The following is an 11,428-nucleotide window of genomic DNA, read 5'->3' on the forward strand; positions in this document are numbered from 1 at the left end:
CACACTACACACGCACACCTCTCAAAAGATAAGCCGTGTTACAACTAAAGCGATGCACAAAGGAACTGAAAAACCAAATGCCTGTGGCATCTTAACGTCGTGGCAGGTGATCCCTTCCACTGCTTCTTTCAAAAATATTTTCCAATACATGTGCCTCGTACACTCTGTGTTGAGTGATTCTCGATTGGCTCAATCCGTGCTCCCCATGGCCAGCATGGGTGTGTCAGCGGCACGAAGTAGGAAAATAATCTGAGAGTTGCCACTTGAATGTGTATACACCGATGTATCTGAGTCTCTAGCTACAACTGCATCCGGGTCTCTAGCTCTATAGTGTGTATATCTCTGCAGACCCATCGAGTCCTCAGCTCCCTGCCAGTCACTCCTCTGTCTTAGGCTCCCCTTTCTCCAGAGCTCTAGAGCAATATACAGCCCTCTCTCTCTGTCTCTCTGTCTCTCTGTCTCTGTCTCTCTCTCTGTCTCTCTCTTCCTCTCTCTCTCTCTCTCTCCTTCTTTTCCTTGGGCACAAAGGAAACGTCAGTTTCAAGGGCCACACAGGTGGCATAGGGCTTCTGGGAAAAGAATCTGGCCGCAGTAGCCTCAGGACAAGTATGACTGGAGATGCGGTAAGAGACAGCTTATGGAAAAGATGGTGCTTTCAAGAGGGCGGGAGGAACACTGGGTCACAGTGTGCCGGGAAACACTGAGATCCTTGTGGGTGGCAGGACTTGCACAGACGCTAGCTAGAGCTAGGAGCTGTGGCTTTACCATCTTGAGGGTTCAATGTTGGCTGCTCCAGCGAAATCTCGGAGCCCAGGGACGGGCAGCGGAACGTCCACAGGGAGGCCACTGGTGGACTGTGCATAAACACACCTGTGGGCTCTCAGGATGTCCTGGCTGCCATGCTGATCAAAGCTTCTACTCTCCCAAGCAAGCTTACCCCACCTGGATTGTCCAGGAGGAAGCCGGTCCAAGTCTGGAAGCCAGTGCCTTCTGGGAGGAGCCAGCAAATCCCATGTTTCCGTGATTAGCTCAGCCAAAACTTCCACCTTCTCGGGAAAAACCACCCTGATCCAACAAGATGGTCACGCCCCCCTCTGATCTCTGGCACTTGAGGACAAGGGACCAGGACCTGCACCTCCTCAGGACATCCTCCTGGGCCTCCTGGGACTTGCAGACTCCTACTAGCCCCGGGGGCATCCATCCACGGCTATCACCTGACAACCGCCCTTAGTGGGTGGGTGCAGAAAATCAAACACACAGATCACACAAACACACACGCCCCAGCCATATTTTCACGAATTGGTGGTGTAATTACTCCAATTCCCAACTGTTTCTAAATAAACTCACTGTCCTCATGTTCATCCACGTGGTGGCAAAAGAACACATTAGAGATGGTTCTGTGTTTCTGTGTGGTTTTTTTGTTTGTTTGCTTCTAAGTTTTCAATTCTCTGCAGCCCAAACGCCCCGAAAATGTTGGGATGGTTGTATTTGGAATCCAAAGCATTCCTTTCAAACCAAGCTGTGTCATCATCCATCATATAACTTGCTTCATATCCCTCTCCTTCTTCCTCCTCTTCTTCTTCTTCCTGCTCCTCCTCCTCCTCTTCTTCTTCCTCTCTTCTCCTTCTTCCAGATGCCAGTTGACCAGTGAAAGTGAAACCGACTTTGTCTTGTGGACGCCAAGGACAAGCACTGAAATTAAGTTCCTTGGCTTGTGAAACCTACACGTGTGGCCTGCCCCTTTCTTTGGTCTCTCCATGGCATGTGAGCAAGGGGGTGGGTTTCAGGGTACCTCTGAAAAAGTCCCGAACTGTTGAGGACCATGGGTAGACCCTAGATAAGCAGTCAAGCTTAGTGTGTGAATTATCGGGAACTCAAACCCCAGCCAAGGAAATGCTTTAAGAGTGGGAGGCAATGACGTCCTGGTGGTGATGAACGAGGTGGGAAACGTACTCGAGGAATGCTAGGCTCCAGGTTTTCTCTCCATTTTGGAAAGTACAGTGACACAGCTAAGCGTGAGGGACTCAGAGTTGGGGAATTCCACGGAGAGCAAAAGTATGTGTGGAATGTGAAAAGGTGTGCAAACGAGAGAGCACTGGACCCCAAGCATTCTGGGAAAGGATGACGAGGGCTGCAGCTTCAAAGGGACCTGGGAGCCTCCGAACAGGCCTTCCATTCCAACGCCCACTTGCCTCACGGGATTCCTTCCAGTTCCTCAATTTGCAAGGAAGGGTTCCCCACCATCTGTGGCTATTTACATAAATAGGGGCGGGGCATCCTCATCCATTATAAATCCTGAGCTTCTGAGCACTGAGCAGTTGGCCAGCAGCTTCCGTGCCATCCGTGTGGGTCTCCCACCATGGATTCGTCCAGCTCGTCCGGCACATACAGCACCTCCACAGGTACGTTGCCCTCAGCATCTGGGCTCTGGGGTTGGGTCCTCCAAATACACTCATGCACCTCCCCACCCCAAGGGTTGATCACCACGAAGGTTGAAGCTTCCCAATGACCACTAATTGGCACGGACAGATATGCTGGGACATGTTTCTGGAATCAGTTGGGCAAAAGGATGCACCTTGGTTTGGGCAATTCACGTACATATTTCTGGTTTGATGGTTCGTTTGTTTTCCTTCTTGAAATCGACATGGAAGTAGGTAGGCCTGTTGCCTGACAATGGCTTCTCTACCAGAAATCCCAGCCTGTGGTTGCAGTGAATGGAACACGAGTGTTTGAAAACGTTCCCAGCTAAACTGACACTCTTTTCCAGTTGACCGTGTTTGGGATTTTGAGTTGGTTTCCCATGTTCTATTCTTGCTGTTGTTACGGATTTGCTCTCTTTGGTTTCCTGTTCCATTTGAACTGGTTACCTTCCATGGTGTCCATGGAAAGAATCCACATCCAGTATGTATTAAGACTAGAAGAAAAAGAGAGTTTTTCTTTGAGCCCAACTGAAAGCTAGAGCCTGGGAAACAGAGATTCCAGGAGCACTCGAACTGTCTCTCATTGGACTCCAAGGTAGCCAGTGCAGGAGCCTCTGGAAAGGCAAAATCCGCAGTGTGACACGTTCGTTCCTTGAGTGCTTTCCAAAGATTTTCCTTGGAGCTGGCAGGAAGGAAGGGCGCTTTTAAAGGAAGTCCCCGTTGGGGGTCCGAAACCCTTGCCTTGCCTTGCCTCCTTCCAGCGCGAGACCTGGAGACGACCCTACGTCACCAGCTGCCAGCTGCTAGAGCGGGTGGCCCTTGCAGAAGGGTTGGTGTTGTCCTAGAGTTGGAGAGAGTTCAGGAAACTCAAATCTCAAGGATGTGCAGGACGTGCCTGAAACCACATCCACCCTGGCCATCACGCCCGGCTCCTGCCTTAGAAGGCAGGAAACAAACACCCATCTATTCCCTTGCCACCAGAAAGACGCAACCTCAAATAGGACAGGGATGGTGGGGGGGCAGCCCTTCAAGGCTGCCCAACTGAAAGAATAGCACACACACACGGCGAGTCAGCAAGACCTTGGTGCCTGGAAAGGGAAACTCATCTTCCGAAGAATACTGGGCTGTTGTGGGTGTGTGGGTGGGCGGGCGCCATCACACGGGGCCCCACGTTGGTCCTTATCTCACAAAAGTGGGTCTTCTAAACAATCTCCTAGTGCGTTCTGTGTTGGGGGTTGGCTTGTGTGTTTGTCTGGCTTCGTTTGGCTTTCGTCTCGTTTCCTTTCAAATAGTGAAAGCGGATGTGCCCTGTGCGTATGACAGGCCAGAAGCCGGGCTCCTTCCGTTAGCATAGAGTTCAAGGTAAATCTGGTAGAAGCCATCAAGACTTTCTGAGGCCTCCACAGGTGGACAATCCTTCCACCCATTTTGGTCACGTTAGCCTGTTTTTCTAGGGCTTTCCCCTTCTGCTTGCATAGCGCCCTGTGGATCCTTGGCGAGTGGTGGGGGGATCCCCATAGCCTTGACCCTCAGCTTAGCTTGAGCCCACACGGTCCCACTCAGCGTGGCTTTCAGGGTGTGCCCACGGTTGTTCCAAATGCAGAGTCTTCCCCTGGCTTAGAGATTTTTCACGTGGCACAAGGACCAGCGCTGTGCCGGTACCATTGGTTTGCACCTCCATGGATTCGCCCCTGACACATTCCCCCTTTTCTCTCCCACAGGCCGACTCTCAAGACCATCGCGAAGGAGGAGGCTGGTTCTGAGGCTGAGTCAGAAGGACACCCTGCAAGCACTCTTTCAACAGAACCCCTACCCCGGGATAACGACCAGAGAACGGCTGGCACGAGAACTGGGCATTCCAGAAAGCAGAGTTCAGGTACGTCCGAGTCTCTCGATCCATTCTCCCTCTCGGGGTCCATGTCCAGGCGCAAGTCGCCCTACGCCAGCTGAAGTCCTTGCTCTTGGGGCTTCCTCTTCTGGATGCTCCAGACAGCAGGGACTCGAATCTTGGCAAGGAAGGTGGCTCCCTTTGGAAAACGTGGCCAGACTGAGCTGTGTGGCGAGAGGTCCATTCAAATGGGTGGTCAAGAATAAAGGGCGAGGGGCCAAGGAAGCAGGAGGGCCTGGTGGTGCCAGGGAGGTGTTCCCTTGATGGCTGGCCTCCGAGGAGCTAGCCTTGCTGAAGACTTCCCTCTCTGGGCAGGTTGGAGAGGAGTCACCAAAGGTAGGAACACCTCGCCTGCGACCTTACAGAGCATCGCCAAAGACTGATTGGCTTTCCCTACGAACACGTTTTCTCAGGGTGTCACATTTTCCACACACCACCATCAGAAACGTCTAAAAACATGCACACACACACTCACACAAGCACAGGTCCACACTGCAGTTCGGCCTCGGGGAATGAGGTAGCATGCACACGGCTTCACTGTTGAAGACAAGGACACATATTCTGAAGACGGGGAGCGGGTACATAAGAGTCTCCTGACCTAAGAGTGATGGAGGCATGTAGTCCCTGAGAAGTGACTGTCAATGAGTAGTTCCCAGGCAGCATGGGAAGTGTGGTTTTCATGGGGGCACTTGCTCATGGATATGATTGCGTGTTATGAGACAGTACTGCCTGTGGGGACACAAGAGAGGCAAGGAACCATGAATCGGGCATGGACCGTGCCAAAGGGGAGGCAAAGAGAGCAAATGAGGGAAAGGAGATTGAGCCTGAGAGCCTGGGACAGAGACAGAGAGAGGGGAAGGCAGGCAGGCAGTCAGGTGGGCAGGCGGGCGGGTGGCAACAGAGACAGACGTCAACAGGTAGATGCGGAGAATCGTAGACGGAGACCAAAAGACCCACAGAGAAACTGGTAGTTTTGATGAGAAGGGGTGGGGCGGGGGAGAGAGAGAGAGAGAGGTAGCTATCCATCCCATTCTGACTGTGGGAAAGCAAGCATTGTCTCCTCCTGTGTCACAAGTCATTACTCTGGACACCAGTAAGGTGACTCGAAGAGGAAGGATTATTTTCACGGACACAGATTGTGTATTCTGGAATCTGGTGCACTTCCTCAGAGGTGACAGCGGGAGTCTACATTCTACCTGCCAGTGAGAGTTCAGTCCCTTTGACTCGTAAATATTTCCAGTGGGGGCAGATGGGCCATACTGGGTCTCCACTAGTCGGCTTGTGGCTGGCTGGCTGGCTGGCTGGCGCGTTTGTGTGTTTGTTCTGTGGTGCAGCCCTGCAATCGATCTTGGAAGTACGTGCATAAGCATTGAATGACGAGGCTTTCTTTCTTTGTACCCAGGTTTGGTTTCAAAACCAACGAAGAAGACGCCTAAAGCAGAGCCGATTGCTGTCGGAGAATGCCTTCAAAGGAGGGCAGTCGCAGCCGCTGCGGCCGCCACCACCTCAGGCTTTGACTCGAGGTAAGTACCCAGCAATCCAAAGGCATTTCCCCAGAGCATCCCCTTGAGACACAATCATCTCTGAACGTGGATGACCGTGGGAGGCCAGGAACGCTTCAGAGAGGAAACCATGATATCTTGGCTTCTTGCCCCATTCCTGTTCCACACAGGAGCATCATGCCCCTGTTGGAGGGTGGGGAGATGCATGGCCGGGAAGGCTTGGAATCTTCCGGTCTGGAACCTGCCCGGATGTGTAGAAATCCCTTCTTCCATCACATGGGGCATTTTCACATAGCACTCAATAAGACGTATCGATGTATCGATCTTGATCTATGACATACCACTTCCTATATACCACACACTGCATCTGCTGTGAATGTGCTGCCATTGGCCTGAGTGTCCTCTCTTCTCTGTGTGTTCTTCTTCAGAAAGCTTGGGAAGAGAGGCCAGGCGAAAGAGGACTTTCATCTCTCCTTCTCAAACAAGGGTCCTTGTGCAAGCCTTTGAGAGGGATCGATTTCCATCTATTGCTGCCAGGGAAGAATTGGCTCACCAGACAGGAATTCCCGAACCTCGAATCCAGGTAAGTTCTCCACCTGTGGGTGGGACTTGGCTTCTCCCACGAGGAAGGAGTGTTAAACCTTGTGACGGGTTGCTGCTGGATATAGGTAGGCTTGGCGAGGGGGGATTGGGAGGAGGTTCCCTTCATCCTACGAATACGCTAAGGGGGCTGATCTGAAGGCATCCCTTTCCGGAAGAGGAGAGGGCAATGGAAGTCCTGGGCAGCCAGGGAGGGGCCTGAGGTTGTAGCCGGTCAATGACGGCTCTCCTCAAAGCCAGGGGTGGGGAGGGGTGGGGTGGGTCCTGTGTTGCCCTGACGTCCTCCCGCATTTTCAAGAGCCAAGGCGAAAGCTCTAGGTAAAATGGCCCTTAGATGAGGCCCACCAGTACTTGCCATGGACCTGACAGATTGCAGGGCAGGGCAGGGCAGGGCAGGGCAGGGCAGGGCAGGGCGGGCCGGGGCGGGGCCGGCCGGGGATGGGGCGGCGGCAAGTAGATCTGGACTGTCACGCTGCTAATGTTCCTGTCTCCCCATATGGTTCCCTAGATATGGTTCCAGAACCGAAGAGCTCGGCACCCAAAGCAGAGCGCTAGTGGGCCTGTGAATGCCCTGGCCGAAGGACCAGATGCCACATCAGCCGTGACTGCCCTGTCGGACCAAGGCCCCCCGCCCACTCTCCATAGCAGCTCTCATCGTTATCCTCCCTCTCATGCACCTGAGAGCACGCAATCCTTTGCTGCGGCCACTCCTGTTTTCTCCCCCACCTTTCTTGTGCCAGGGGCTGCCTCTGGGTACTGTGTGGGCCACCCGTTGATGTTCATCGTGGTCCAGCCCAGCCTGGCAGCACTTCAGGGATACCAGAACCCGCAGCCTCTTCCGGCCACAGTTCCGTGGGGTGAAGGGACACATGCTGTCATCGCCAGTGGGCAGCCTGCCCAGGGGGCCATCGTGCCGCATGCACCGCCAGAGACACACTTCTGGCCGCAGCAGCCAACCTCAAGTGAAGAGACATCTCTCCAGCTGGAGCAACAGCCCCAGCACTCAGCCCTTCCAGGCTCCTCAAGCCTCCTGGACGAACTCTTGTCAGACGCGGACATTCTGGCCTCGGCAGGCCCTTTACCGAATGCGGACGCAGAGGAAGAGGAACTTGCGGCAACCCTGGAAGCCCCCCTCAGCGAGGAAGAATTCCAGGCCTTGCTCGACATGCTGCCAGGCTCCCCAGTGCCACAGGCTTAGGGGGAGGTAGGAAGACCTTCCCCCGAGCCCCGTTCAAGCCTCCTTTCCTGGGAGGCAGAGCCACGGGCGAGAGAAAGGAGAAGGAACAAGCACCGCTCATGATAGTGTCTGGCAGGGCGACCAAGGCAAGAAGACTGTCGACGGCAACTGCGTTGTGTCTACGAGCAATGCCATGCTCCACACGGACTGTCAGGAAGCATGGGCACCAGGAGGGACACCACCTCTGAAGCCTCAAGGAATTCTAGCTTTCCATTGACAACGAGGAGGACCCAAGGCTGAACTGGATTTCCCCGTTGTATGTGACATTCCATTCATCCAATCAATAAATCTTGGCACTCAGTTCAAGTTCTTCATTGTGCTTTGGTCGCTTTGTATTCTCCCGCGTTTCCTCGGGGAGGTGAAATCTCTCCCTTGGCCTGGGACAGCACGGGAAGGTGGTCCAGACGCCCCTGTCTAGTCCCGTAGCTTGTAGCCACAAGCACACCCTAGTGGAATCACGAAAACAGTCTCTCAGTGACAACCTTCACTTGGTTTCTGGGTGCATGGTGTGGAAGGGTTCGACAGGGCATCGCCCTTTGCGCACAAGGACAGAACTATGCAAACAGTTTCATTGCCAGAGTTCAGAGTAACAACTGTGCCCGGTTTATTATGCAGGCAAATAATCTCTCTCCGTCCCTCTCTCTCTCTCATTGTCTGTCTACGGTCACACACTACACACGCACACCTCTCAAAAGATAAGCCGTGTTACAACTAAAGCGATGCACAAAGGAACTGAAAAACCAAATGCCTGTGGCATCTTAACGTCGTGGCAGGTGATCCCTTCCACTGCTTCTTTCAAAAATATTTTCCAATACATGTGCCTCGTACACTCTGTGTTGAGTGATTCTCGATTGGCTCAATCCGTGCTCCCCATGGCCAGCATGGGTGTGTCAGCGGCACGAAGTAGGAAAATAATCTGAGAGTTGCCACTTGAATGTGTATACACCGATGTATCTGAGTCTCTAGCTACAACTGCATCCGGGTCTCTAGCTCTATAGTGTGTATATCTCTGCAGACCCATCGAGTCCTCAGCTCCCTGCCAGTCACTCCTCTGTCTTAGGCTCCCCTTTCTCCAGAGCTCTAGAGCAATATACAGCCCTCTCTCTCTGTCTCTCTGTCTCTCTGTCTCTGTCTCTCTCTCTGTCTCTCTCTTCCTCTCTCTCTCTCTCTCTCCTTCTTTTCCTTGGGCACAAAGGAAACGTCAGTTTCAAGGGCCACACAGGTGGCATAGGGCTTCTGGGAAAAGAATCTGGCCGCAGTAGCCTCAGGACAAGTATGACTGGAGATGCGGTAAGAGACAGCTTATGGAAAAGATGGTGCTTTCAAGAGGGCGGGAGGAACACTGGGTCACAGTGTGCCGGGAAACACTGAGATCCTTGTGGGTGGCAGGACTTGCACAGACGCTAGCTAGAGCTAGGAGCTGTGGCTTTACCATCTTGAGGGTTCAATGTTGGCTGCTCCAGCGAAATCTCGGAGCCCAGGGACGGGCAGCGGAACGTCCACAGGGAGGCCACTGGTGGACTGTGCATAAACACACCTGTGGGCTCTCAGGATGTCCTGGCTGCCATGCTGATCAAAGCTTCTACTCTCCCAAGCAAGCTTACCCCACCTGGATTGTCCAGGAGGAAGCCGGTCCAAGTCTGGAAGCCAGTGCCTTCTGGGAGGAGCCAGCAAATCCCATGTTTCCGTGATTAGCTCAGCCAAAACTTCCACCTTCTCGGGAAAAACCACCCTGATCCAACAAGATGGTCACGCCCCCCTCTGATCTCTGGCACTTGAGGACAAGGGACCAGGACCTGCACCTCCTCAGGACATCCTCCTGGGCCTCCTGGGACTTGCAGACTCCTACTAGCCCCGGGGGCATCCATCCACGGCTATCACCTGACAACCGCCCTTAGTGGGTGGGTGCAGAAAATCAAACACACAGATCACACAAACACACACGCCCCAGCCATATTTTCACGAATTGGTGGTGTAATTACTCCAATTCCCAACTGTTTCTAAATAAACTCACTGTCCTCATGTTCATCCACGTGGTGGCAAAAGAACACATTAAAGATGGTTCTGTGTTTCTGTGTGGTTTTTTTGTTTGTTTGCTTCTAAGTTTTCAATTCTCTGCAGCCCAAACGCCCCGAAAATGTTGGGATGGTTGTATTTGGAATCCAAAGCATTCCTTTCAAACCAAGCTGTGTCATCATCCATCATATAACTTGCTTCATATCCCTCTCCTTCTTCCTCCTCTTCTTCTTCTTCCTGCTCCTCCTCCTCCTCTTCTTCTTCCTCTCTTCTCCTTCTTCCAGATGCCAGTTGACCAGTGAATGTGAAACCGACTTCGTCTTGTGGACGCCAAGGACAAGCACTGAAATTAAGTTCCTTGGCTTGTGAAACCTACACGTGTGGCCTGCCCCTTTCTCTGGTCTCTCCATGGCATGTGAGCAAGGGGGTGGGTTTCAGGGTACCTCTGAAAAAGTCCCGAACTGTTGAGGACCATGGGTAGACCCTAGATAAGCAGTCAAGCTTAGTGTGTGAATTATCGGGAACTCAAACCCCAGCCAAGGAAATGCTTTAAGAGTGGGAGGCAATGACGTCCTGGTGGTGATGAACGAGGTGGGAAACGTACTCGAGGAATGCTAGGCTCCAGGTTTTCTCTCCATTTTGGAAAGTACAGTGACACAGCTAAGCGTGAGGGACTCAGAGTTGGGGAATTCCACGGAGAGCAAAAGTATGTGTGGAATGTGAAAAGGTGTGCAAACGAGAGAGCACTGGACCCCAAGCATTCTGGGAAAGGATGACGAGGGCGGCAGCTTCAAAGGGACCTGGGAGCCTCCGAACAGGCCTTCCATTCCAACGCCCACTTGCCTCACGGGATTCCTTCCAGTTCCTCAATTTGCAAGGAAGGGTTCCCCACCATCTGCGGCTATTTACATAAATAGGGGCGGGGCATCCTCATCCATTATAAATCCTGAGCTTCTGAGCACTGAGCAGTTGGCCAGCAGCTTCCGTGCCATCCGTGTGGGTCTCCCACCATGGATTCGTCCAGCTCGTCCGGCACATACAGCACCTCCACAGGTACGTTGCCCTCAGCATCTGGGCTCTGGGGTTGGGTCCTCCAAATACACTCATGCACCTCCCCACCCCAAGGGTTGATCACCACGAAGGTTGAAGCTTCCCAATGACCACTAATTGGCACGGACAGATATGCTGGGACATGTTTCTGGAATCAGTTGGGCAAAAGGATGCACCTTGGTTTGGGCAATTCACGTACATATTTCTGGTTTGATGGTTCGTTTGTTTTCCTTCTTGAAATCGACATGGAAGTAGGTAGGCCTGTTGCCTGACAATGGCTTCTCTACCAGAAATCCCAGCCTGTGGTTGCAGTGAATGGAACACGAGTGTTTGAAAACGTTCCCAGCTAAACTGACACTCTTTTCCAGTTGACCGTGTTTGGGATTTTGAGTTGGTTTCCCATGTTCTATTCTTGCTGTTGTTACGGATTTGCTCTCTTTGGTTTCGTGTTCCATTTGAACTGGTTACCTTCCATGGTGTCCATGGAAAGAATCCACATCCAGTATGTATTAAGACTAGAAGAAAAAGAGAGTTTTTCTTTGAGCCCAACTGAAAGCTAGAGCCTGGGAAACAGAGATTCCAGGAGCACTCGAACTGTCTCTCATTGGACTCCAAGGTAGCCAGTGCAGGAGCCTCTGGAAAGGCAAAATCCGCAGTGTGACACGTTCGTTCCTTGAGTGCTTTCCAAAGATTTTCCTTGGAGCTGGCAGGAAGG

Source organism: Balaenoptera acutorostrata, chromosome 4 (assembly GCF_949987535.1).
Source record: "Balaenoptera acutorostrata chromosome 4, mBalAcu1.1, whole genome shotgun sequence".
Taxonomy (NCBI): domain Eukaryota; kingdom Metazoa; phylum Chordata; class Mammalia; order Artiodactyla; family Balaenopteridae; genus Balaenoptera; species Balaenoptera acutorostrata.